This window comes from Neovison vison, chromosome 2, assembly GCF_020171115.1.
Source record: "Neovison vison isolate M4711 chromosome 2, ASM_NN_V1, whole genome shotgun sequence".
NCBI lineage: Eukaryota > Metazoa > Chordata > Mammalia > Carnivora > Mustelidae > Neogale > Neogale vison.
Window position 1 is genome coordinate 35,497,180 of NC_058092.1, and position 25,656 is coordinate 35,522,835.

Sequence of the window (25,656 nt, forward strand, 5' to 3'; positions counted from 1 at the left end):
TTGACTTTTAAGACTTCTTTGTATTTGGGGGGTATTGGTCCTTTATCATATATACATTTTGTAAATATTTTCTTCAAGTATGTGACTTTCTTTTCATTCTCTTAAAACTGTCTTTCACAGAATGATTGATTTAAACAAAAGAGGTCCACCATATCTATCTATCTATTTATTTATTTATTTTCGTTCATAGATAAGGCGTTTGGTGTTCTATCTAAAAAGTCATTGCCACACCCAAGTTCACCTAGATTTTCTACTCTGTAGCTTCTAGAAGTTTTATAGTTCTGCATTTTACCATTATCCACTTTGAGTTAATTTTTCGGAGGGTGTAACATCGAAGTCTATATCCATTTCCTACATCAGAATATCCAGTTTTTCCAGCACCATTTGTTGAAAAGACTGTTCTTTCTTTTTTAAAGATTTTATTTATTTATTTGACAGAGAGAGAGATCACAAGTAAGCAGAGAGGCAGGCAGAGAGAGGGGGGGGGAATAGGCTCCCTACTGAGCAGAGAGCCCGATGTGGGGCTCAATCCCAGGACCCTGAGATCAGGACCTGAGCCGAAGGAAGAGGCTTTAACCCACTGAGCCACCCAGGCGCCCCAGGACTGCTTTCTTAATTTCTCTTTCTCTGCTTCCTTATTGGTGTACACAAAAGCAATAGATTTCTGTACACTGATTTGGTATCCTGCAACTCTACCGAATCTTTTGATCAGTTCCAGAAGTTTGGCTGTGGTGGGAGGCAAGTCTTTCAGATTTTCAATGTAGAAGACTATCATGTCATCTGCAAATAGTGAATATTTCACCTCCCTTTTACTGATTTGGATGCCTCTTCTTTCTGTTGTCTGATTGCTATAGCTAGGACTTCCAGTATGATTTTGAATAGAAATGGTGAGAGAGAACATCCCTGTCTTGTTCCTGACCTTAGGGGAAAGGCTCATAATTTTCCCCATTGAGGGTGATGTTATCTATGGGTTTTCCATGTAGTGAGCTATCTATTATGCTGAGGTATGTTCCCTCTAAACCTACTCAGTTGAGGGCATCATCATGAATGGATGTTGTACTCTGTCATGTGCATTTTCTGCATCTACTGAAAAGATCATATGGTTTCTATCCTTTCTCTTATTGATGTGATGTATCACGCTGACTGATTTGTGAATACTGAACCACCTTTGCAACCCTGGAGGAAATCCCACTGGATTGTGGGGAATGATGTTTTTAACGCATTGTTGGATTTTGTCTGCTAGTATTTTGTTGAGGATTTTTGCATCTATATTCATTAAGGATATTGCTCTGAAGTTCTTTTGTGTCTTTTTTCTTTAAAGATTTTATTTATTTATTTGACAGAGAGAGAGAGAAAGAGAGAGAGAGAGAGAGATCACAAATAGGCAGAGAGACAGGCAGAAAGAGGGGGGAAGCAGGCTTCCTGTTGAGCAGAGAGCCTGATGTGGGGCTCGATCCCAGGACCCTGAGATCATGACCTGAGCTGAAGGCAGAGGTTTAACCCACTGATCCACCTAGGCACCCCGCTGTCTCATGGTGTCTTTAACAGGTCTTGATTATCAGGATAATGCTGGCCTCACAGAATGAACTTGGAAGTTTTCCTTCCTTTTCTATTTTTTGGAATAGTTTGAGAAGAAAAGGCATTAGCTCTTCTTTAAATTTTTTTGTCCTTGTTGCTCTTTGAAAAGATTTTATTTACTTATTTAGAGAGAGAGAGAGAGAAAGAGAGAGCACTCATGAGTGAGGGGGAGGGGCAGTGGGAGAAGCAGACTTCCCACTGAAGAGGAAGCCGGATGTGGATGTGGGGCTTGATCCTAGAACCCTGGGATTATGACATGAGCTGAAGGCAGAGACTTAACTGACTAAGCCACCCAGGTGCCCCTTAAATATTTGATAGGATTTGCCTGTGGAACCATTTGGTCCTGGACTTTGGTTTGTTGGGAGTTTCTGGATTACTGATTCAATTTCTTTGCTTGTTATCAGCCTGTACAAATTTTCTATTTCTTCCTGTTTCACTTTCATTAGATTATATGTTTCTAGAATTTATCATTTCTTTTAGGTTGTCCTATTTGTTGGCATGTATTTTTTCATAATACTCTCTTATAATTTTATTGCCATGGTGTTTGTTGTTATTTCTCCTCTCTCATTTCTGCTCTTATTTATTTGGGCCCTTTCTTTTTTTATCGTGATTAAGTCTGGCTAGAGGTTTGTCAATTTTATAGATTTCTTCCAAAGCTCCTGGTTTCACTGATCTCTTCTATTGCTTTTTAGTTTCTCTATCACTTATTTCTGCTCTAATCTTTACTATTTCCTTTCTTCAAATGAAACCTTTTAAGTTTCATTTGTTACTCTCTTTTTAGCTCCTTTTGATGCAAGGCTAGGTTCTTTATTTGAGGTTTTTCTTGCTTCTTGAGGCAGGCCTGTATTGCTATAAACTTCCCTCTGAGAACTGCTTTTGCTGCGTCCCAAAGGTTTTGAACTGTTGTGTTTTCATTTTCATTTGTTTCCATGCACTTTTTAGTTTCTTCTTTTACTTCCTGGTTGACCTATTCATCGTTCAGCAGCATGTTACTTGTGGTCTTCCCAAATTTTTGCTTGTGGTTGACTTGTTGTTTCACAACACTGTGGTGAGAAAAGATACATGGTATGACTTTGATCTTTTTGAATTTGCTGAAGCTAGTTTTGTGGCCTAATAGGTGATCTATTGTGGAGGAAGTTCTAGGTGTACTTGAAAAGAATGTGTATTCTGCTGTTTGAGGCTAGAATGTTCTAAGTATTCTGTTAAATCCATCTGGTTCATGGTGTCATTCAAAGTCATTGTTTCCATTTTGATTTTCTGTTTAAATGATCTGTCCATTGGTGTAAATAGGGTGTTAAAGTCTGCCACTGGTATGGTATTATTATCGATTAGCTCCTTTATGTTTGTTATTAACTGTTTTGCATATATGGGTGCTCCCATGTGGGGCCCATAAATATTTATAACTGTTATATATTCTTGTTGGATTGTCCCCTTTATTATGATAGTGTCCTTCTTGACTCTTGTTACAGTTTCTGCTTTAAAGTCTATTTTGTCCAATAGAAGTATTGCCACTCTGACTTTCTTTTGACATCCATTTGCATGACAGATGTTTCTCCACTCCTCACTCTCAATCTGTAGCTGTTTTTAGGTCTAAAATGAGCCTCTTGTAGCCAGTGTATAGATGGGTCTTGGGTTTTTTTTGGGGGGGGGGTTGGTTTTTTTTAATCCATTCTGTCACCCTATATCTTTTGACTGGAGCGTTTAGTCCATTTACACTCAGAGTAATTACTGATTGGGGTGTTTGGGTGGCTCAGTAGGTTAAGCATCTGACTCTTGATCTCAGCTCAGATCTTGATCTTGGGGTTTGAGTTTGGGCCCTCTATTAGGCTCCATGCCAGACTTGGAGCCTGCTTAAAAAAATAAAGATAGGTACTGATAGGTATTAGTAGATAGGTATTTATTGCTATTTTGTTATTTTCTTTGTGGTTGGTCTGAAGATTTTCTCAAGTCCTTTCTTGTCTCTCTTTCATGGTTTGTTGGGTTTTCTTCAGTGACATATTTGAATTTCTTTCTCTTTATTCTTTCCATATTTCTTAGTGGTTTTTGATAAATGGTTACCATACAGTTTGTATATAACCTCTTCTGCATATAGCAGTATATACTAAATTGAGTCATTTAAGTTTGAACCCATTCTTTACTTCTCTCTCCTCCCCATGTTTTAGGTATATATTTTCCTTTTCTTTTGTGAGTTCCTTGACTCTTTTACGTCTTTTGTGTTTCCTGCCTTCATACTGTCATCTGTGGTATTTCCTTTCCAGTCAAAGACTTCCCTTTAATATTTCTTGCAGGGCTGCTTTAGAGGTCATGAACTCCTTTAGTTTTGTCTGGGAAACTCTTTATCTCTCCTTCTATTCTGAATGATAGCCTTGCTGGATAGGGTATTCTTGGCTGGAGGTTTTTCCCATTCAACACTTTGAGTATATCATGCCTGCTTTCTAGCTTGTGAAGTTTCTGCTAAGAAATCTGCTAACAGCTTTATGGGATTTCCTTTGTATGTAACTGTCTTCTTTTATCTTGTTGCTCTTTAAATTTTTTATCACTATATTCTTCCAATTTAATTATAATATGTCTTGATGTGGATGTTCTTTTGTTGGTTTTGATGGGAGTTCTCTGTGCTTCCTGTATCCAGATATCTGTTTCCTCCCCATGTTAGTCAAGTTTTCAGCTATCATTTCTTCAGATAGATTTGCTACCTCCTTTTCTCTCTCTTCTACTTCTGGGACTCCTAAAATATGAATTTGTTTATGTTTGATGGATTCACTGAGTTCCCTAAGTATATTCTTGTTATGCATAATTCTTTTTCTTTTTCTCCTTTGTTCAGCTTGATTACTTTCCCTACTCTGTCTTCTAGGTCACTAATTCATTCCTTTGTTTCTTCCAGCCTGCTGTTCATTCTATCAAGCATTCTGCTCATCGTGGTTATTGAGTCCTTTGTCTCTGCTGTTATTCCTTATCTCTCTGTTAAGGGTGTCATTGATGTCCCCCACTCTGTTCTCAAGACCAGTGAGTATCATTATGATCATTGCTTTAAACTGTCCATCAGATATGTTACTTATATCTGTTTTACTTAGATCCCTGTCCAGAGCCTTGTCCTGTTCCTTCATTTGGGATAAATTTCTCTGTCTTTTCATTTTGTCTAAGTTGCTGTGCTTGTTTCTCTGTGTTAGAAAAGTCAGCTACATCTTCTGTTCTCAAGATAACAGCCTTATGAAGGAGAGGTCCTGTAGTGCCCTGCAGTGTAGTGACCGAACAGAGGTGCCCTGGGCCTGGTGCTTCTGGGAGTGTCTCCAGATTGTGTTACATGTGCTCTGCTATGGTGTCCTGGTCACTTTATCCTTTAGTCCAGTTATCTGCAGAGGCTCTCTTTGCCTGTTGTGGGCTGTGTTTGGTTCCTGGCGTGGATTTGGCACATTTTAACTAGGTGTGCTCCGGTCTGCTTGTTGAGACCTATCCCTGCTACCACTAGAATGGAGGCCTTACAAACTCCAGGGTTGGGAGACGCCATGTTGGCAGGGATTTGAGCCAGTCTTCTGGGGGAGGGGGGACACTGCACTGGGACTGAAGCAAGAGTGACTGGAAAGGGCAGTTCTTCCAGAGAGTAGGGAGGTAGGACTTGGTGTAAATAACTTAAGTAGGGAGTGCTGGTGTTGCACTGGTTTCTACAGGTGGCTCTGTGTTTATGCTAAAGGGTAGGAGAAGGAAATGGCCACTTCCTTTTGTTCCCAGAGGTTTCCCTCTGTGAACATTGCTTCTCTGGGACAAATTCTAAGATGAACCACTAACCTCCCCACTGTGGGCCCCAGTGGCTCTTCATATTGCTATTTCCATGTATGTCTATTTGTGCCACCTTTTCTCCAAGAGTAGCCCCAGTGCCAAGCACACTGACCTAAAAACTCTAAGCCCTGCTGGTTGCAAGAACTCATGAAATTTGGACCCTTTCACTTTCCAAGCCAGTTATTATGGGGATTTGTTTTCCCTGTGTGCTCCCCTGCATGCCAATCTGTCTTTCACCCTTCTCCATGATTGTGGCTTCCTCCTCAACACAGCACCCAGGATCTGCTTCTCTCCAAAGCCACCTCTCTGCACCTCCTACCTTCCTCAATGTGGCCTCTTCTCTACTTTTAGTTGTAGAATTTCTTCTTCCACTCTTCAGATAGATTTCTGCAGTATTTAGGATGATCTGATAGTTATGTAGCTGTGTTCATGGGACAGGGCAAACCTAGAGTCCTACTCACCATCATCTTCCCCTCCTCATCAGAAAGTACATCTTTTTAACAAATAATACAAGTGAACATCCGTAGGCAAAAGATAGCAATAATGATAAACTTTGAGTTAAACCTCATGTCTTAGATAAATATTAACTTAAAATGGGTCATGGACTTAAATGCAAAATGTAAAACTATACAACTTTTAGAAAAAATATATTAAAATCTTCAGGATTGAGAATTAGGCAAAGAGTTCTTAATGAAAATTAAAAACTCTTGCTCTATGAAAGAACTTGTTAATAAAATTAAAAGACAATCTAGACTAGGAGAAAATATATGCAAACGACACTGCCAATGAGCACTAGTTTTTAGAATATATAAAGAATTCTTAAAACTCACCAGTTTAGAGAGGGTGGTGGGGATATGGACATTGGGGAAGGTATGTGCTATGATAAGTGCTATGAAATGTGTAAACCTGGCGATTCACAGACCTGTACCCCTGGGGATAAAAATACATTGTATGTTTATTTTTAAAAAAAATTAATTAATTTTTTAAAAAAGAAAAGAAAAAACAAAACAAATCCAAAAAAACCTCACCAGTTTAAAAAAAATATATCAGCAAATGGTCAAAGAACATGGAAAGATATTTTATCAGAAAGGATAAAAAAACAGCAAATAAGCACATGAAAAGATGTTCAATACTGTATATGCAAATTAAAACCATAATGAGATCTCACTATCCACCTATCAGAGCAGATACATTTTTTTTTTAGTTAGCAATAACACCAAATACTGGTAAGGATGGGGAGAAACTGGATCACTTGTAAGTAGTTGTAAAATGTAAAATTTTATATTTTGTAAAATGGTACAGCACTATAGAAAACAGTTTGGCAATTTCTTCAAAAGCTGAACATGGAACTACCATATGATCCAGCAACTGCTCTCCTAGGCATTTATCCCAAGGAAATGAAAACATATATTTACACAAAGGGGTGCCTGGGTGGCTCAGTGGGTTAAGGCCTCTGCTTTCGGCTCAGGTCGTGGTCCCAGGGTCCTGGGATCGAGCCCCGCGTCGGGCTCTCTGCTCAGCGGGGAGCCTGCTTCCTCCTCTCTCTCTGCCTGCTCTCTCTCTGCCTGCCTCTCTGCCTGCTTGTGATCTCTGTCAAATAAATAAATAAAATCTTTAAAAAAAGAAAACAAAAACCTGTACATGAATGTTCAAAGCAGCTGTACTCATAATCGCTAAAAACTGGAAACAATTCAGATGTCTTTCAATGGGTGAACACTTAAACTTTAGTATGTACACTCATACCATGAATGCTACTCAACAATAATTTTTTAAAATGATACGAACAGGGCACCTGGATGGCTCAGTTTGTTAAGTGACTGCCTTTGGCTCAGGTCAGGATCACAGAGTCCTGGGATCAAGTCCCACATCAGGCTCCCAGCTCCGTGGGAAGTCTGCTTCTCTCTCTGACCTTCTTTCCTCTCATGTTCTCTCTCACTCTCAAATAAATAAATATACACACAACTTGAAATAAATCTCCAGAGAATTATGCTGAGTGAAAAGAGACAATCAGCAAATTTACATATTATGTTACCCCATTTATATAATATTCTTTATATTGTATATAGATATTATATAAAGATATATATATATAAAGTAATCTATAGACTAGATTCATGGTTGCCAGGAATTAAACATGTTGGATGGAGGAAGAATATGAGAAAGAAATCAGTGTGGCTGTAAAAGGTCAATATGTAGAATCCCTGTGGTAATGGAACTGGTTTGAATCTTGCCTATATCAATATCAATATCCTGGTTGTGATACTGTACTCTAGTTTTGCAAGGTGTTATTACTGGGGGAAATGAGGTATCTCATACAGGGGATCTTTGTATTATTTCTTCCAACTGCATGTAAATTTACAATGATTTAAAAGTAAAAATTTTATTTTTTTTAAAGATTTTATTTATTTGAGAGAGAGCAGGAGTGGGGAAAGGAGCAGAGAGAGAGGGAAAAGCAGGCTCCCCACTGAGCAAGGACCCCAAAGTGGGGCTCGATCCCAGGACCCTAAGATCACGACCTGTGCTGAAGGCAGATGCTGAACTGAGCCACCCAGGCACACCTCAAAATAAAAATTTTCATTAAAAACTTACATAATGGTCCCAAAGGTGAGTAGTATATAATATTTTTGGCCTTGGTGAGCTAATAAGCTCACAGACTTGTAGGGAAAACAAGTATTCAAGTCAAAAATCACAATTCATTATGATAATATCTCATAATTATATAGTTTACTGTGTACTAGACACAGTCATAAGCTCTTTACTTACATTAACTCATTTCATTTTCACCACACACCTATGAAGTAGGCATTATTATTATTATTATTTTATGGATGGAAAAAAATTGAAGTACTGAGATGTTCAGTGACTTGTACAAGGTCACACAACCTGTACCTGGAGTGCCCAACTATATCCAAAGTCAAGAATGAATACAAAAAGTTTTACAGAAGAACTGAATTTTGATAGATATTAAGGAGTTTATCTGGAAATTTAAACAGGTGAATCAATATATACAAATTTCAGTGATGTGAGGTAAGAAAATGCCACTAAGGAAAAGTCATTTAAGTTCCCTGGCTCTCAGTCTTCTCCCTCATAAGATAAGTAGCTTGGATGATGCTATCTCTAATGTCCCTCCTAACTCCTAGAGTCTGTGATTTTATGCTACCAATGTAGGAAGTTAAATTATTGGGACACTGTAGGTACGGTCCTTGTTTCTTGTCTCTATGCTGTACTAGAATAACTTATGGGCAATGTGTCTGTGTGTCCAAGAAACAAGAGTATAGCTGTTGTCAGTTATAAATGAAATACCACTTGACACGAGTTTAAAAGGCGTTGGAGTTAGCTGGGGAAACAAAACCATCATTTATATTATTGTTTCTATGGGAAAATAACTTTCAAACTAAATATGGCATGTAAAGCAATTGTTTGAAAATTGTGCACAGTCTGTTCAAATGTATTCTAATATGTCAGCTCAGAAGAAAAGAAAGAGATAGTTCTTTAAAAAATTAGAATCAGGCTTGGAAGGAGCTCTGGGTCTTAGAGAAAAGTTAATGAATAATCTTTTGTGTCTGATGCCAATTAGCTTTTATAACAGTTCCAGGCTCAAAGAACAGGAAGCGGCAGAGAAGAATTCAAGAAAGAATTTCCATCCAGACTGGAAAAAAGCAGTAGAGGATAATCCTAGGAAAATTGTGCATATGTAAACAGAATCATTTCCTTTCTTTCTGGTTTAGATTGGAAAAAAAAACAGGAGTTGAAAGATGCTAGGAAGGAAGCAAAACCTGAGCAACGATGGTGGAACAGATACAGCTTCTAGTGGGACCCAGTAGTATAACAACTAAGAGCAGTGCTTTCTCTTAGCTTTTCATCCCTACCAGTGAGAAGAAAAGTTAGAATTCTTGTTCTGCCCAAGTAAACCCAAGGTCGAATCACAACAGTGGAAGTTTTCTTATGATGAAGTACACAACTATGTTGGGGTATCTTATTCAATTGTGCTCCCCATTATGTGTTTTATACTGAAGCTGCAAGCAAAAACAGACACACAGATCAATATAACAGAATAGAGAACTGGACCCACAAATGTATGGCTAACTAACCTTCCACAAAGCAGGAAAAAATATAAAAAGAGTCTCTTTGACAAATGGTGTTGGGAAAACTGGACATGCAGGAAGAATGAAACTGGACCACTTTCTTAGACCATACACAAAAATAAACTGAAAATGGATGAAAGACCTAAATGTAAGATAAGAAACCATCAAAATCCTGGAGGAGAAAATAGACAGCAACCTCTTTGATGTTGGCCGCAGGAACTTCTTACTAGACACATCTCCTGAGGCAAGGGAAACAAAAGCAAAAATGAACTACTGGGGTTCATCAAGATAAAAAGCCTGGGCACAGAAAAGGAAACAATCAACAAAACTAAAAGGCAGCTGATGGAATGGGAGAGGATATTTGTAAATGACATATTGGATAAAGGGTTACTATCCAAAATCTAAACTGAAGGTTGTATACAGACTATACCAAATATGTGGTTTAATTTATAGTTTAGGACTTAGTTTTTACAGTTGAAATTCTTTTTTTTAATTTGAAATTCTTAGATTCAACTGCCTACTAGATTGTTCCCACTTAGATGTCTCGTACCATACTAAACTTATCTGTACTACTGATCTCAACCTCTGCCTTCTCTTACCACCACTCCTAGCACAGCTTTCTTCCAAAAAGAGCCAATACCACAGAATACAAAGGATTATAAGAGCCTACTATAAGGGGCACCTGGGTAGCTCAGTGGGTTAAAGCCTCTGCCTTCAGCTCAGGTCATGATCCCAGGGTCCTGGGATCCCACACCGGGCTCTCTGCTCAGTAGTGAGCCTGCTTCCTCCTCTCTCTCTGCCTGCCTCTCTGCCTACTTGTGATTTCTCTCTCTGTCAAATAAATAAATAAAATCTTTAAAAAAAAAAAAAAGAGCCTACTATAAAAAACAATATGCCAACAAATTAGAAAAAATAGAAGAATGAAAACTTCCAACAAACATAGTATCTTCCAAGAATAAATCAGGAAGAAATAGAAAATCTAAACAAACAAATTACTGGTAATAAAACTGAAACAAAGCTGAACCAAAAAAAAAACCCCAACAAACAAAAGTCCAGATGGCTTCAAAAGTGAATTCTACCAAACATTTACTTTTATTTATTTATTTATTTTTAATTTTTTATAAACATATAATGTATTTTTATCCCCAGGGGTACAGGTCTGTGAATCGCCAGGTTTACACACTTCACAGCACTCACCATAGCACATACCCTCCCCAACGTCCATAACCCCAACCCCCACTCCCCCCAGCAACCCTCAGTTTGTTTTGTGAGATTAAGAGTCGCTTATGATTTATTTATTTATTTATTTGAGATGAGAGAGAAAGGAGAGAAAGCATAAGAGCAGGGTGGGGGGCAGGGGGAGAAATAGACTCCCTGCTGAGCAGGGAGCCTGATGTGGGTGGGACTCAATCCTGGGACTCTGGGATCATGGCCTAAGCTGAAGGCAGTTGCTTAACCAACTTCATTGCAATGGATGCAGCAAAAGCATTTGACAAAATTCAACAACCATCCCTGATAAAAACTCTCAGCAGAATGGATTAGAAAGACTGTATCTCAACAAAATAAAGGCTATCTATGGTAAGTCCACAGCTAACATCATCCTCAAAAGCGAAAAACTAAAAGATTTTCCTCTAAGATCAGGAACAACCTAAGTATACCCAACTCTTGCTACTCCTACTGTTCTAGCACTGGAAGTCAGAACCTGAGTAAACAGGCAAGAAAAAGTAATAAAAGGCATTCATATCAGAGAGGAAGGTGAAAACCTGTGCTGGGAAAACTGAACAGCCACATGGAAAAAAAAGGAAACTGGACCACTATCATATCCCATGCACAAATACTAACTCAAATGAAATGAAGACTTGAATGTATGACTTGAAATCATAAAAATCCTACAAGAAAACATGAAGGTGAGCCCCTAGTTGTTGGTAGATACCAGTTTCAGCAAAGGTTTTTCAGATATGACACCAAAAGTAAAGGTAACAAAGGCAAAATTAAATAAATGGGACTATATAAAACTAAAAATTTCTGTTCAACAAAGGAAACAAACAAACAAACAAAAAACCTAAAAGGCAGCCTTCATAATGGGAGAAGATATCTACAAATGACATATCTGATAAAGGGTTAGAATTCAAAATCTATAAAGAACTTATCAAACCCAATACCCAAATTATAAACAATCCAGTTAAGAAATGGGCAGAGGACCTGAACAGACATTTTTCCAAAGAAGACATACAAATGGCCAACAGACACATGAAAAGATGCTTTTTTTTTTTTTAATATTTTATTTATTTCTCAGAGAGAGAGGGAGAGAGAGCGAGCACAGGCAGACAGAATGGCAGGCAGAGGCAGAGGCAGAGGGAGAAGCAGGCTCCCTGCCGAGCAAGGAGCCCGATGTGGGACTCGATCCCAGGATGCTGGGATCATGACCTGAGCCGAAGGCAGCTGCTTAACCAACTGAGCCACCCAGGCGTCCTGAAAAGATGCTTAACATCACTCATCATTAGGGAAATACAAATCAAAACTACAATAAGAAACCACCTCACACCTGTCAGGATGGCTAAAATCAACAGCACAGGAGGGGTGCCTGTGTAGCTCAGTAGGTTAAGCCTTCGGCTCAGGTCATGATCTCGGGGTCTGGGTACTAAGCCCGAATCAGGCTTCTGGCTCAGCAGGGAGTCTGCTTTTCTCCCTCTACTCCTTCCCACTGTTCACTCTCTCTCAAATAAAAATCTTTAAAAAAAAAAAAAAAACCCACACATACACACACACAGGAAACAACAGATATTGGTGAGAATGCAGAGAAAGGGGACTGTGGTGGAAGTCCAAACTGGTGCAGCCACTCTAGAAAATGGTATGGAGGTTCCTCAAAATGTTAAAAACCAGAACTACCCTATGACCCAGCAATTACACTACTAGGTATTTATCCAGAAGATACAAAAGTACTGATTTGAAGGCACATATGCACCCTAATGCTTATAGCACCATTATCAACAACTGCCAAATTATGGAAAGAGCCCAAAAGTCCATCAACTGATGAATGGATAAAGAAGCTGTGGTATATATACACAATTGAATATTACCAGACATCAAAAAGAATGAAACTTCATTTGCAACTACATGGATGGAGCTAGAGTGTATTATGCTCAGTAAAATAAGTTAGTCAGAGAGATAAATACCATATGATTTCACTCATGTGGAATTTAAGAAACAAAACAGATGAACATAGGGGAAGGGAAAAAAAGAAAAGAGAGGAAGGCAAACCATAAGGGACTCTTAACTACAGAGAACAAACTGAGAGATAATGGAAGGGAGGAGGGAAGGAAATGACCTAAATGGGTGTTGGGTATTATGGAGGGCACTTGTTGGGATAAGCATTGGGTGTTGTAAGTGATGAATCATTGAGTCCTACTCCTGAAATCAGTATTTCACTGCATTTTAACTAACTAAGAATTTAAATAAAAACTTGAGGGGCACTTAGGTGGCTCAGTCAGTTAGGTGTTTGTCTTCGGCTCAGTCATGATCCCAGAGTTGGGGGATCGAGCCCTGCATTGGGCTTCCTGCTCAATAAGGAGTCTGCTTCTCCCTCTGACCCACCCGCCTCTCGTGCTCTCACTCTCCCAAATAAATAAAATCTTAAAAAATTGAAACAGACTAAAATAAAATAAAATAAACAAAACAGATAAACATATGGGAGGGGAAAAAAAGAGAAAGAAGAGGTTGGGGCACCCTGGTGGCTCAGCTGGTTAAGCATCTGACTCCTGATTTTGACTCAGGTCATGATCTTAGGGTTCTGAAATTGAACCTTGTGTTGGGTTCCGCGATGGGCAGGGAGTCTGCTTGAGATTCTCCCTCTCCCTCGCCCTCTGCCCCTCCCCACGCTTACATGTGTGCTCTCTCTCCCAAATAAACAAATCTTTAAGAAAAAATTTAAAAAGGGAGGGAGGCAAACCATAAAGGACTCTTTTTTTTTTTTTAATAAACACTTAACTCCTTTAGTTGAACAACCTATACACACAAAATATATATGGTTTAGGATCTTTTTGAGTGGAAGGAAACTTAGGTCTCAAGAGGCTTTCAGTCTACTGTTTTCAGAAAATCATTTAACTGAGCTTAAAAAATACTGAAAAATACTGGATTCAACCTAAAAATGTGGTTCCAAGGTAACATTATTCTGCATACCATAATGATAAAAGATTAGGATGGTCTTCACATTTGCAAGAAAATCCAATTTTAAAAGCTTGTTCTTACCAAACTCCTAAAAAGAGCCATTTGGGAGTAAACCAGGGCATTGCATCACCCCCCAAAAGTTATAGTTTTTATTATACGTACCAACAAATCTACACGGCCAGTTTCTGAATTCTACATTTACAGAATTTATTTTATACCAAACGGCATTTTAAACACTGACATATAAACTCCTTAATAAGATAAAGCAAAGACAAAAGCATTTATCTTATTAGAAACAAGATACACTATCGCTTAGTCTTTTTTTTTTTTTAAAGATTTTATTTATTTATTTGAAAGACAGAGATCACAAGTAGGCAGAGAGGCAGGCAGAGAGAGAGAGAGGGAAGCAGGCTCCTTGCTGAGCAGAGAGCCCAATGTGGGGCTTGATCCCAGAACCCTGGGATCATGCCCCAAGCTGAAGGCAGAGGCTTTAACCCACTGAGCCACACAGGTGCCCCTCACTTACAGTCTTTAAACATTATTTTACTTTAACTTTAATAATTTGACAGTGCATTCATGGAACAATCTGCTGATAACTAATTTTTTTATAAAGATTTTATTTATTTATTTGACAGACAGAGATCACAAGTAGGTAGAGAGGCAGGCAGAGAGAGAGGGGGAAGCGGGCTCCAAGCTGAGCAGAGAACCTGATGTGGGGCTTGGTCCCAGGACTCTGAGATCATGACCTGAGCTGAAGGCAGAGGCTTAACCCACTGAGGCACCCAGGCGCCCCCTGCAAATAACTTTTAAGAGACAAATTTTAAGAGACAAATTAAAGAACAGTTTTAAGCAGCCATAACTATCCTAAATTGTTTATTAGGTAAGGATTTTACAAACATTACTTATATTAGTGGTAACAATAGAGCTGGAAAGTATTGTGTCTTCTCTTATATCTCACAGTGAGAACCACCAGTAGTGTGGTGGAACTTGTGACCCTTTCCAACGCCATGGCTCTTGCAGCCTACAGATGTCAGCCCTCATATCTCCCTGTGCTTGTGGACTGGTCTGGTGATCCACTGGATGTCAGGATTTTTCTGATAGCTATATGGAATGGAGCAATAAGGATAACCTCAAAGAATTTGTACATGCAATCTACACCAATGCAGTAAAAATTCAAGACTCTCAGAGTCCCACAGTGGTGTCCAGCTCACTCCTCTACAACAGACTGAAGGCTTGGGGCAAACTTCAGCTGGTTAACACCATGATGGACAGGATTGCCATAGGTAGCACCCTTAAGAACTCAGCATTTGTGGTCATCATGTTGCACATGAATCCAACGTATGACATAACCTTGCTTGGCCTTGTAACCCAGTCTGCGAGCTCTATCAGGCTTGGTTGGGCAGGGAACCCTGTGGAGCACAGAAAGCTGGGGTAATATCAGCAGCACACCCTGAGAGGAAAGCAAATTACATCAGATGGCCTCTTACTCCACAGCTCCTGGATGTACTTGTAAAGTGTCCATCTTGGCTTACCTTTGAGCTGATGGCTGCCAATGGATGGAAAGGAAAGAGTCTTTCTCCCAAGACTCTTAACTATGGAGAATAAACTGAGGGTTGCTGGAGGAGTGGTGGATGGGGGATGGGTAATGGGTATTAAGGAGGGCACTTGTAATGAATACTGGGTGTTATACGTAAGTGATGAATCAACTGAGGTCTACTACTGAAAAACATTGCACTGTATTTAACCTAACTAGAATTTAAATAAAGACCTGAAACATAAAAAATAAAAATTAAGAAATTAAAAACAAAACTAGCATATTATATAACAGTTCTGTCTCAAATATAGAGTATTTTATAGAGAGCAAAAAAGAAAAAAATACCACATGATCCAGCACTTCTCAAAGGGTATCTGTATACTCATGTTCATAGCAGTATTATTCATGATAACTAAAACACGGAAATGATCCATGAGTCCATCAAGCAAAAAAATCACCAAGCGAAACGTAGATATACATACAATGGGATATTAACCAGTCTTAAGAAGGAATTAAAGTCTGCGATATGCTACAAAATAGATGAAGCTTGAAGACATTGTGCTAAATAAAGTAAACCAGTGACAAAAAGACAAATACTGTATGATTTCACTAATAAGAATACTAAAAGTACTCAAAATCAGAGACAGAAAATAAAACTGTGGGGGGGGGGGTCCCTGGGTGGCTCAGTCAGTTAAGTTCTGCTTTCAGCTCAGATTGTGTTCTCAGAGTTCCAGGATTAAGATGCAAATTGGGCTCCCAACTCAGCAGAGTCCCCTTCCCCCCTTTCCCTCTGCTCCTCCCCCTTCTCTCTCTCTCTGTGTGTCTCTCAAATAAATAAATAAAATCTTTAAAGAAAGAAAAAAGGGTGGCTCAGTCAATTAAGCAGCTGCCTTAAGCTTGGGCCATGATCCCAGAGTCCTGGGATTGAGACCCACATTGAGCTCCCTGCTCAGCAGAGAGCCTGCTTCTCTCTCTCCCTCTACCTGCCACTCTGCCTACTTGTGCTCTCTCTCTATCTATTAAATAAATAAATAAAATTTTAAAAAGAAAAAAAGAAAACTGGTTGCTAGGAGCTAGAAAGATGGGTGGAAATGGGGGACTTTGTTTATATTATAATTATATAATATATAAACTTTGTTTATATTATAAATATATAATATATAATTATATTATAGGGTTTCAGTTTTACAAGTTGAAAAAATTTATGGACATGTATGGTAGTGGCATTTATACAACATTATGGATGTATTTAATACCAACAAACTGTATACTTAAAAATAATTCCATGGTAAATTTCATGTTATATGTATTTTACCACAACAAAAATTTTTAAAGTAAAAAAAGGAAGGAGAAATTAAGACAGTCATGGATTTAAAAAAACAAAACAAAACAGAACTCACTGCTAGCAAATCTGTTCTGTAAGACTAGCAAAGGGAGTCCTTCAAACTAAAATGAAAGAACACTAGATATTAATTCAAATGCACCAAAGAAAAAGAGCAGTGATAAAGGTAACTAAATAGGTAAATACAAAAGGCAGTATAAATAGATTTTTGCTTATATCCTGTATTGTTAAGATGGCAATACTACCTAAATTGATTTATATATTCATTGTAATACTTGTCGAAATCCTGGCTATCATTTTTGGAGAAACTAACAAGCTGATCCTAAAATTCATATAGAAATGCAAAGCACCCAAGGGGCGCCTGGGTGGCTCAGTGGGTTAAGCCGCTGCCTTCGGCTCAGGTCATGATCTCAGGGTCCTGGGATCGAGTCCCGCACCGGGCTCTCTGCTCAGCAGGGAGCCTGCTTCCTCCTCTCTCTCTCTCTCTGCCTGCCTCTCTGCCTACTTGTGATCTCTCTCTGTCAAATAAATAAATAAAATCTTTAAAAAAAAAAAAAAAAGAAATGCAAAGCACCCCAATAGCCAAAACAATCTTGAAAACTAACAAAATTAGAAAACTCACACTTCTCAATTTCAAAATTTACTATATAGCTATAGTAATCAAGACAGTATAATACTGACATGAAGACAGAATATATAAATATATAAAGGCATATATATAAATGGCACAGAATTGAGAACATAGAAATCAACTCCTTACATTTATGGTAAACTGATCTCCAACAAGGATGCCAAGACCATTCAATGTGGGAAAAAAGCACCTTTTTCTACAAATGATACTAGGAATATGGGATAGTCACATGCAAAAGAAAAAAAAAAGTAATAAACTACATCCTCATGCCATACACAAAAATTAACTCAAAATGGACCACAGACTTAAATGCAAGAACTAAAACTATACCACTCTTAAAGGAAAACAAAAGAGTCTCTGTGACCTTGGGTTAGGCAATAATATTTTAGATATAACACCAAGAGCAAAAACAATGAAAAAAAAATAAGTAAATGGACTTCATCAAAATCAAAACCCATTTGGCTTCAAAGGATACCACTGAGAAAGTGAAAAGACAAGGCTCAGAATGGAAGAATTTTTTGTAAATCATATATCTGATAGGAAAATGTACCAAGAATATGTAAAGAACTTTTACAGCTCAACAATAAAAAGGCAAGAGCTGCGCAACTCAGTCGGTTAATGTCCTACTCTTGATTTTTGTCTCAGGTCATGATCTCAGACCCTGCTTGGGCTCCATGCTGGGTGTAGACTGCTTTAGATTCTATCTCTCCTCTTCCTTGGCCCTCCCCCTGCTTGTGCTCTCTCTCTCTCTCTAAAATAAATAAAATCTTAAAAAAAAAAAAAAGACAAGTCAATGTTAAAAATGAGCATAAGATTTGAACAGACATCAGATATTTGTGTATCTTTGGAGAAATAAGCACATGGAAAGATGCTGAACATCATTAGTCATTAGAAATCAAAATCACAGTCACTTCACACCCAGTAGGATGACTTAATTTTTTTCTAAGATGACAAATACTAAAAGACAGACAATAATGAGTATCGACAAGGATGGGGAGAAACTGGAACTTCATACAATGCTGATGGAAATCTAAAATGCTATAGTTGCTTCTAAATATAGGCAACTTCTGAAAATGTTAAGCACAGAATTACCATATTCACCCAGCAATTCTACTCCTAGGTATCCTCCCAAGAGAAATGAAAACACATGTCCACAAGAAAACTTACATACAAGTGTTCACAGCATAATCATTCATAAAAGCCAAGAAATGGCTACAAGCTAAATGTCCATCAACTGATGAGTGAATAAACAAATGTGATCTATTCATACAATGGAATATTATTTGACACAAAAAAGGAATAAAGTACTGCTATAATATGAATGAGCCTTAAAAACACTGTGCCAAGAAAAAGTCCATCACAGAAGACTACAAAGACTGTATCACTCTGTAAACATCACATATCTAGAAAAGAAAATGCACAGAGACAGAAATTAGATTAGTGGTTGCCAGTGGGGGAATACTGTGAGTAACTGCTAATAGGCACTGGGTTTCATTTTTGAGAGATGAAATTCTAAAATTAGTGATGACGGTTGTATACCTTTGTGAATACACTTAAACCCAATAAATTATACATTTGATTTATTTTTTAAAAGATTTTATTTATTTATTTGACAGACAGAGATCATAAGTAGGCAGAGAGGCAGGCAGTATACATTTTAAAAAGGTGAATTTGGGGCGCCTGGGTGGCTCAGTGGGTTAAAGGCTCTGCCTTCAGCTCAGGTCATGATCCCAAGGTCCTGGGATCAAGCCCCACATCGGGCTCTCTGGTCAGCAGGGAGCCTGCCTCCCCCTCTCTCTCTGTCTGCCTCTCTGCCTACTTGTGATCGCTATCTGTCAAATAAATAAATAAAATCTTTTAAAAAATAAAAATAAAAAGGTGAATTTTATGGTATTTCAATTATATCTCAAAAAAGCTGTTACTTTAACTGAGAGAATCTTAACAAGAGTCAGAGAAGTAAAGAAATATTATATACAGAAGAATAAAGAGAAAAATGACAGCAGCTTTCTTGACAGAAACTATGCATGCCAGAAAAGAATGGAGAAACATCTTTAGAGTACTGAAATTGGGTGGGCCTGTCAACTTGGATTCCACACCCCAAAAAAAAATATCTTTCACAAATAAGAGTGAGGAGCACCTGGTGGCTCAGTTGGTTGAACAACCAATTCTTAATTTTGGCTCAACTCATGATCTCAGATTATGGGATTAAGTTCTGCATCAGGCTCCACACTAAGCATGGAGCCTGCTTGGTATTTTCTCTTTCTCCCTCTCCTTCTCCCCACTCATGCATTCTCTCTCTAAAGACTAAATGAAATCTTTAAAAATAAATAAATAAAAGTGAAATACTTTCACACACCCTTAAAAATACTGAAAGAATTCAGCAGCAACAGAAATTTTAAATGAACTCCTTCAGGCAGAAGGAAAATTATAGCAGATGGAAATCTGCATTTACACACACACGAAAACAGAAGTGCACTGGAAACTGTAACAATGTAGATAAATTTATTCATTTATTTTTAGGGTGATAAGATAGTTTACAATTTTTTTAATTTTTATTTTTTCAGTGTTTCAAGATTTATTGTTTATGCACCACACCCAGTGCTCCATGCAATATATGCCCTTCTTAATACCCACCACCAGGCTCACCTATTCCCCCAGCCCCTTCCCTTCCAAAACCCTCAGTTTGTTTCTCAGAGTCCAGAGTCTCTCATGGTTCGTCTCCCCCTCCTATTTCCCCCAATCTCACTATTATTTCCTTCTCCTAATGCTCCCCTTGTTATTTCTTAAGCTCCACAAGTAAGTAAAACCATATGATAATTGACTTTCTCTGCTTGACTTATTTCACTCAGCATAATCTCTTCCTTCATTTTTTATTTTAATCTCCTGAAAATAGGGGCACCTGGGTGGTTCAGTCAGTTAAGCATCTGCCTTTGGCTCAGGTCATGATCCCAGGGATCCCATGATCCCAGAAAATATAATTGACTACTCAAAGTAAAAACAATAGCAATATTAGTTATACATATTCTATAAAATTTATATCACATATAAAAAGCAAGAAAACAATACTGCAAAGGCTGGTAGGGAAAAAATGGAAGTGTATTTCTTTTAAAGATTTAATTTATTTATTTGAGAGAGAGAGCAAGCATGGCGGGGGGAGGAGGGGTAGAGGGAGAGGAAGAAGCAGATTCCCTGCTAAGCAGAGAGCCTAAGGACATGGGTTTTGATTCCAGCACCCAGAGAGTGACCTGAGCCAAAGGCATAAACTTAATAGACCAAAACACCCAGGCACCCCAGAAATGGAAGTATATTGTGGAAAGGTTATACAAGCGAACTAGCATAATATCACTTGAAAGTAGATTGTGTTAAAATTAAAGATATGACCAGATGTTGGCAAACTATAATTTGCAGGCCAAATCTGGCCAACTCCCCATTTTCCAAAAATAAAGTTTTATTGGAGGGACACCTGGGTAGCTCAGTTGGTTAAGTGTCTGCCTTCAGCTCAGGTCATGATCCCAGGGTCCTGGGATCAAGTCCCTATTGGGCTTCTTGCTCAGACAGGAGCCTGCTTCTCATTTGCCTGCTCTGCCTGCTGGTCCCCCTGCTTGTGCTCTCTCTCTCTCTGACAAACAAATAAATACAATCTTAAAAAATAAATAAATAAAGTTATGGGGTGCCTGGGTGGCTCAGTGAACCGGTTAAGCCCCTTCCTTCAGCTCAGGTCATCATCTCAGGGTCCTGGGATCGAGCTCCGCATCAGGCTTTCTGCTCAGCAGGGAGCCTGCTTCCCCCTCTCTCCCTCTGCCTGCCCCTCTGTCTACTTGTGATCTCTGTCAAATAAATAAATAAAATCTTTAAAATAAAGTTTTATTGGAACAAAGCCAGAGTCATTCATTTACATATTGTGTCTAGCTGCTTTTGTACAACAATGGCAGAGTCAAATAGTTATGAGAAAGATAGTATAGTGCAACAAATCTAAAATATTTACTATATGGGTCTTTATGGAGAAAGTTTGCTGGTCTCTCATGTATACTATAAACCCTCAGACAGGCACACAAGAAATTATAGCTCATAAACCAAAAAAGGAGATAAAATGGAAACATAAAATATATTTAATCCAAAAAGAAGGCAGGAAAATAAGAAAAAGAGAACAAATAGATGGGACAAATAGTACTTGGTAGATTTGATCACAACTATATCAATAATCTTGAATAAGTGGTCTAAATATCCTACTAAATAGGCAAAGATTATCAGGTTGGATAAGAAAGTAAGACCCAACCATATGCTGCCTTTAAGAAATCCACAAAAAGGGACGCCTGGGTGGCTCAGTTGGTTAAGCAGCTGCCTTCGGCTCAGGTCATGATCCCAGCGTCCTGGGATCGAGTCCCACATCGGGCTCCTTGCTCGGCAGGGAGCCTGCTTCTCCCTCTGCCTCTGCCTGCCTCTCTGTCTGCCTGTGCTCGCTCTCTCTCCCTCTCTGACAAATAAATAAATAAAATCTTTAAAAAAAAAAAAAGAAATCCACAAAAAATACAGACAGAAATAGGTTAAAACAAAATGATAGGGATTCTGGAGCTGTAAGCATAGTTCATTCTATCACTCCTATTGAATGCAACTACAAAACCTTGGACAGAATGCTAAGAGTAGTATTTGAGGACTCTGAAAAGTCCTTATTAGCAGGTGGACAGGGGAAGACCCGAATTCCATCATATCTGGGTTTTCCCTCCCTCCCAGGATCCTAAAGCCTGAATTTAATACATCAAAAAAAATCTCGGCGTGAAAAATGGGGTACACCTAGAGACAGCTCGAAGAGAAGCCCCTTTTCTGGCTCAGAGCAGGAACGGTAACTCCTAATACTCAAGAAGTGTGAAAATCCCCCATGTTTTCTTTTTTTCCTTCATTCTCTCATACCCAGACCCCCAGGCAATCCTACAGTGGCAGTACTGAAGGGAACAGCAGCAGTAAGTGGTAATAAGCAGTGGTGATAAGAATCATCAAAGCTGGGGCACCTTGGTGGCTCAGTCAAGTAATAAATGTCTGCTTTCAGCTCAGATCTGCTTTCAGATCCTGGGGTCCTGGGATGGAGCCCTGGGTTGGGCTCCATGCTCAGTGGGAAGTCTTGTTTCTCCTTCTCCCTCCGCCCCTCCCCCCAAACTTGTACGCTCTCTCTCTCCCAAATACATAAATAAAAACCTTTTAAAAGGAAAGAAAGTTAACACTTATCAAACCTTAAGCACACATTTACAGACTATACATGGTGCCATTTGCAGTCTAGAGAAATGTAAGCAAATGTAAAGATATGGCATTACATCATAACTGCATAAAATTAACTATAGTGCATATGTGCTACTGTAGTAATTTTATAGCCACCTCCTGTTGCTTTTGTGGTGAGCTCAGGTGTTGCAAGCACCTACTTAAAACAACATGTGACAGTTTCTCTAGTAAATTGCATGTATTGCAGTAAAAAGTGATTTCTTGTGGTTCTCAACATATTTTTCATTGTGTTTAGTGCAGTATCATAAAACTTGAGTTAACACAAGTGATGCTGGAAGTGCTACCAAGAAGCAGAGAAAAATCATGACGTTTTAAGAAAAAGTTGAATTTCTTGATATGTACATAGACTGAGGCCAGCAGCTGCAATTATCTTTCACTTCAGGGTAAATGAATCCAGTATAAGGACCATGGTAGAAAAAAGAAAAGGAAATTCATGAAGCTGTAGCTGCAGTTTTACCAGCAGGTACGAAAACATTGCACTTCTTGCAAAATACCTTTTTTTTTTTTTTAAAGAGTTTATTTATGTATTTGACAGACAGAGATCACAAGCAGACAGAGAGGCAGGCAGAGAGAGGGAGAGGAGGAAGCAGGCTCCCTGCAGAGCAGAGAGCCCGATGTGGGACTCGATCCCAGGACCCTGAGATCATGACCTGAGCCGAAGGCAGCGGCTTAACCCACTGAGCCACCCAGGCGCCTTTTTATCTCCTACTGAAAATGCAGCTTTTATGTGAGTGCAGGACTGCTGTAAGAAAGGCATACCTACTGTCTCTAACATGATTCCAGAAAAGTGAAGTTGTTATGGGACAACCTAAAGCAAAAGGAAAGTGAAGGATCTAAACCTGGAGAATTTATTGTCAGCAAAGGATGGTATGATTTTAGAAAGAGGTTTTACCTAAAAAATGTCAAGATAACAGAAGCAGCAACAAGTTCCCAGACACCACTAAAATAATCACAAAGGAGAAAAGATATCTGCCTGAAAAGGTTTTTAATGCAGACAACATGCCTTTTCTGGTGGAAAAAAAAAATGCCACAAAGGACATTTATAAGTTAGAAAGAGAAGCAAGCACCAGGATTTAAGGCAGGAAGAGAAAGGCTAACTCTACAATTTTGCACAAATGCAGCTGGGTTTATGATCAGAACTGCCCTTACCTATAAAATCGCTAACCCCTGGGCCTTGAAGTTGGAAAAGATAAATACCAGCTGCCAGTCTTTTGGTTATTCAACAAGAAGGCTGGACAGGAAGAACCCTTTTTCTGGACTGGTTGCATCAATATTTTATCCCTTAAGTCAAGAAGCCCCTTACTAGTAAGGGACTGCCTTTTAAAGTTCTTCTGATATTGGACAATGCCCATGGTTAACCAATACCCCATGAGTTCAACACCAAAGCCATCCAAGTAGTCTACTTGTCCCCAAATATAACGTCTCTAATACAGCCTCTGGATCAGGGGTCATAAGGACCTTTAAGACTCGTTATGCATAGTATCCTATGGAAAAGATTGTCAACACGAAGGAAGAGAACCCCAATAGAAAGAACATCATGAAAGTGTGGAAGGATTACACCACTGAAAATGCCATTGTTGTTACAGAAAAAGCCATGAAAGGCATCAAGCCCAAAACAATAAATTCTTGCTAGAGAAAACTATGTCTAGATCTTGTGCATGACTTCACAGAATTTACGACAGGGCCAATCAACGAAATCATGGATATGGCAAAAAAGAAAAGGTTGGGGGGGTGGCGTGTGAAGAGTTTCAAAATATGTTTCTTGGAGAAATTCAAGAGTTATGTGACACCACACAAGAGGAATTAACAAAAGGTAACTTAATGGAGATGAGTGCTACTGAACCGGTGCCAGACAATGAGGAAGAAGATGTAGAAGAAGCAGTTCCAGAAAACAAACTGAAGTTAGACAATTTGGCTGAAGGGCCAGCTTTGATTTCATTTATGTCATGGACTCTTGTAGGATACAAGCACTGAAATAAAGCAAATGGTGGAAAAACGAGTGGTACTATAGAGAAACATTTTTAGAAAAAAAAAGCAAAAAAGTCAGACAGAAATTACGATGTATTTCTTTTTATTTTTTTTTAAATATTTTTATTTATTTATTTGACAGAGAGAAATCACAAGTAGATGGAGAGGCAGGCAGAGAGAGAGAGGGAAGCAGGCTCCCCGCGGAGCAGAGAGCCCAACGTGGGACTCGATCCCAGGACCCTGAGATCATGACCTGAGCTGAAGGCAGCGGCTTAACCCACTGAGCCACCCAGGCGCCCCAATTACGATGTATTTCTATAAAGTTATACCAAGTGTCATACCTCTCCTGCCCGCCCCCCGACCTCCTCCACCTCTTCTGCCTCTGCCACCCCTGAGACAGCAAGACCAACACTTCCTCCTCTTTCTCCTCAGCCTACTCAACATGAAGATGAAAATAAAGGCCTTTATGATGATCCACTATTCCAGTTAATGAATAGTAAATAATCATCATGCCGTACAATTGATAAACTTATTTGTTGTGTATGTGTGCTTCTTTGTGTGAACATCTAATAACTGTACAGAAAGAACTGTATGAGGGGCACCTGGGTGCCTCAGTCATTAGACGTCTGCCTTCACTCAGGTCAGGATCCCAGGGTCCTGGGATCCAGCCCTGCGTCAGGCTCCCTGAGCCTCAGGAAGCCTGTTTCTCCCTCTCTCACTTCCCCTGCTTGTGTTCCTTCTCTCACTGTGTCTCTCTCTGTCAAATGAATAAATAAAATCTTAAAAAAAAAAAAAAAAGGAACTGTATGAGATGGTTTTGTGTTAGCAGCAATGCCTAAGTAGTCATCACACGGAACAATCATCATGTGCAAGACTTGTATGGAAATAGCCTATACTTATACAAGCATAAGGTGAGTGATATTTAATAAAAAATTAATAATGTATTGGTTTTCTTACTGTTTTAAAACTTTACTTTCAAGATTAACATACAGTATAAAACATCTCCCTCCACCCTCTCCAAGTTGGGGAAACTGTATCACCTATCATCACAGGTAACTGTTTTTGTTTTGTTTTTTAAGATTTTATTTATTTATTTGACAGAGAGATCACAAGTAGGCAGAGCAGCAGGCAGACAGAGCGGGGAAGCAGGCTCCCTGCTGGGCAGAAAGTCCAATGCGGAGCTCGATCCCAGGACCCTGAGACCATGACCTGAGTGGAAGGCAGAGGCTTAACCCACCGAGTCACTCAGGCGACCCTGGTAACTGGTTTTTTAAAAAATGTAACAATGGGGCACCTGGGTGGCTCA

The 25,656-nt window shown here is 39.0% G+C and overlaps 1 protein-coding gene and 1 pseudogene across 1 annotated transcript in view; both read right to left on the reverse strand.

Annotated features, from left to right (window-relative positions):
• The window catches only part of ZSWIM5 (zinc finger SWIM-type containing 5), a 222,579-nt gene that overhangs the window by 123,025 nt on the left and 73,898 nt on the right, over positions 1 to 25,656 (reverse strand). The gene's annotated exons all lie outside the window — the stretch shown is intronic.
• LOC122898507 lies at positions 14,512 to 23,734 on the reverse strand (annotated as a pseudogene).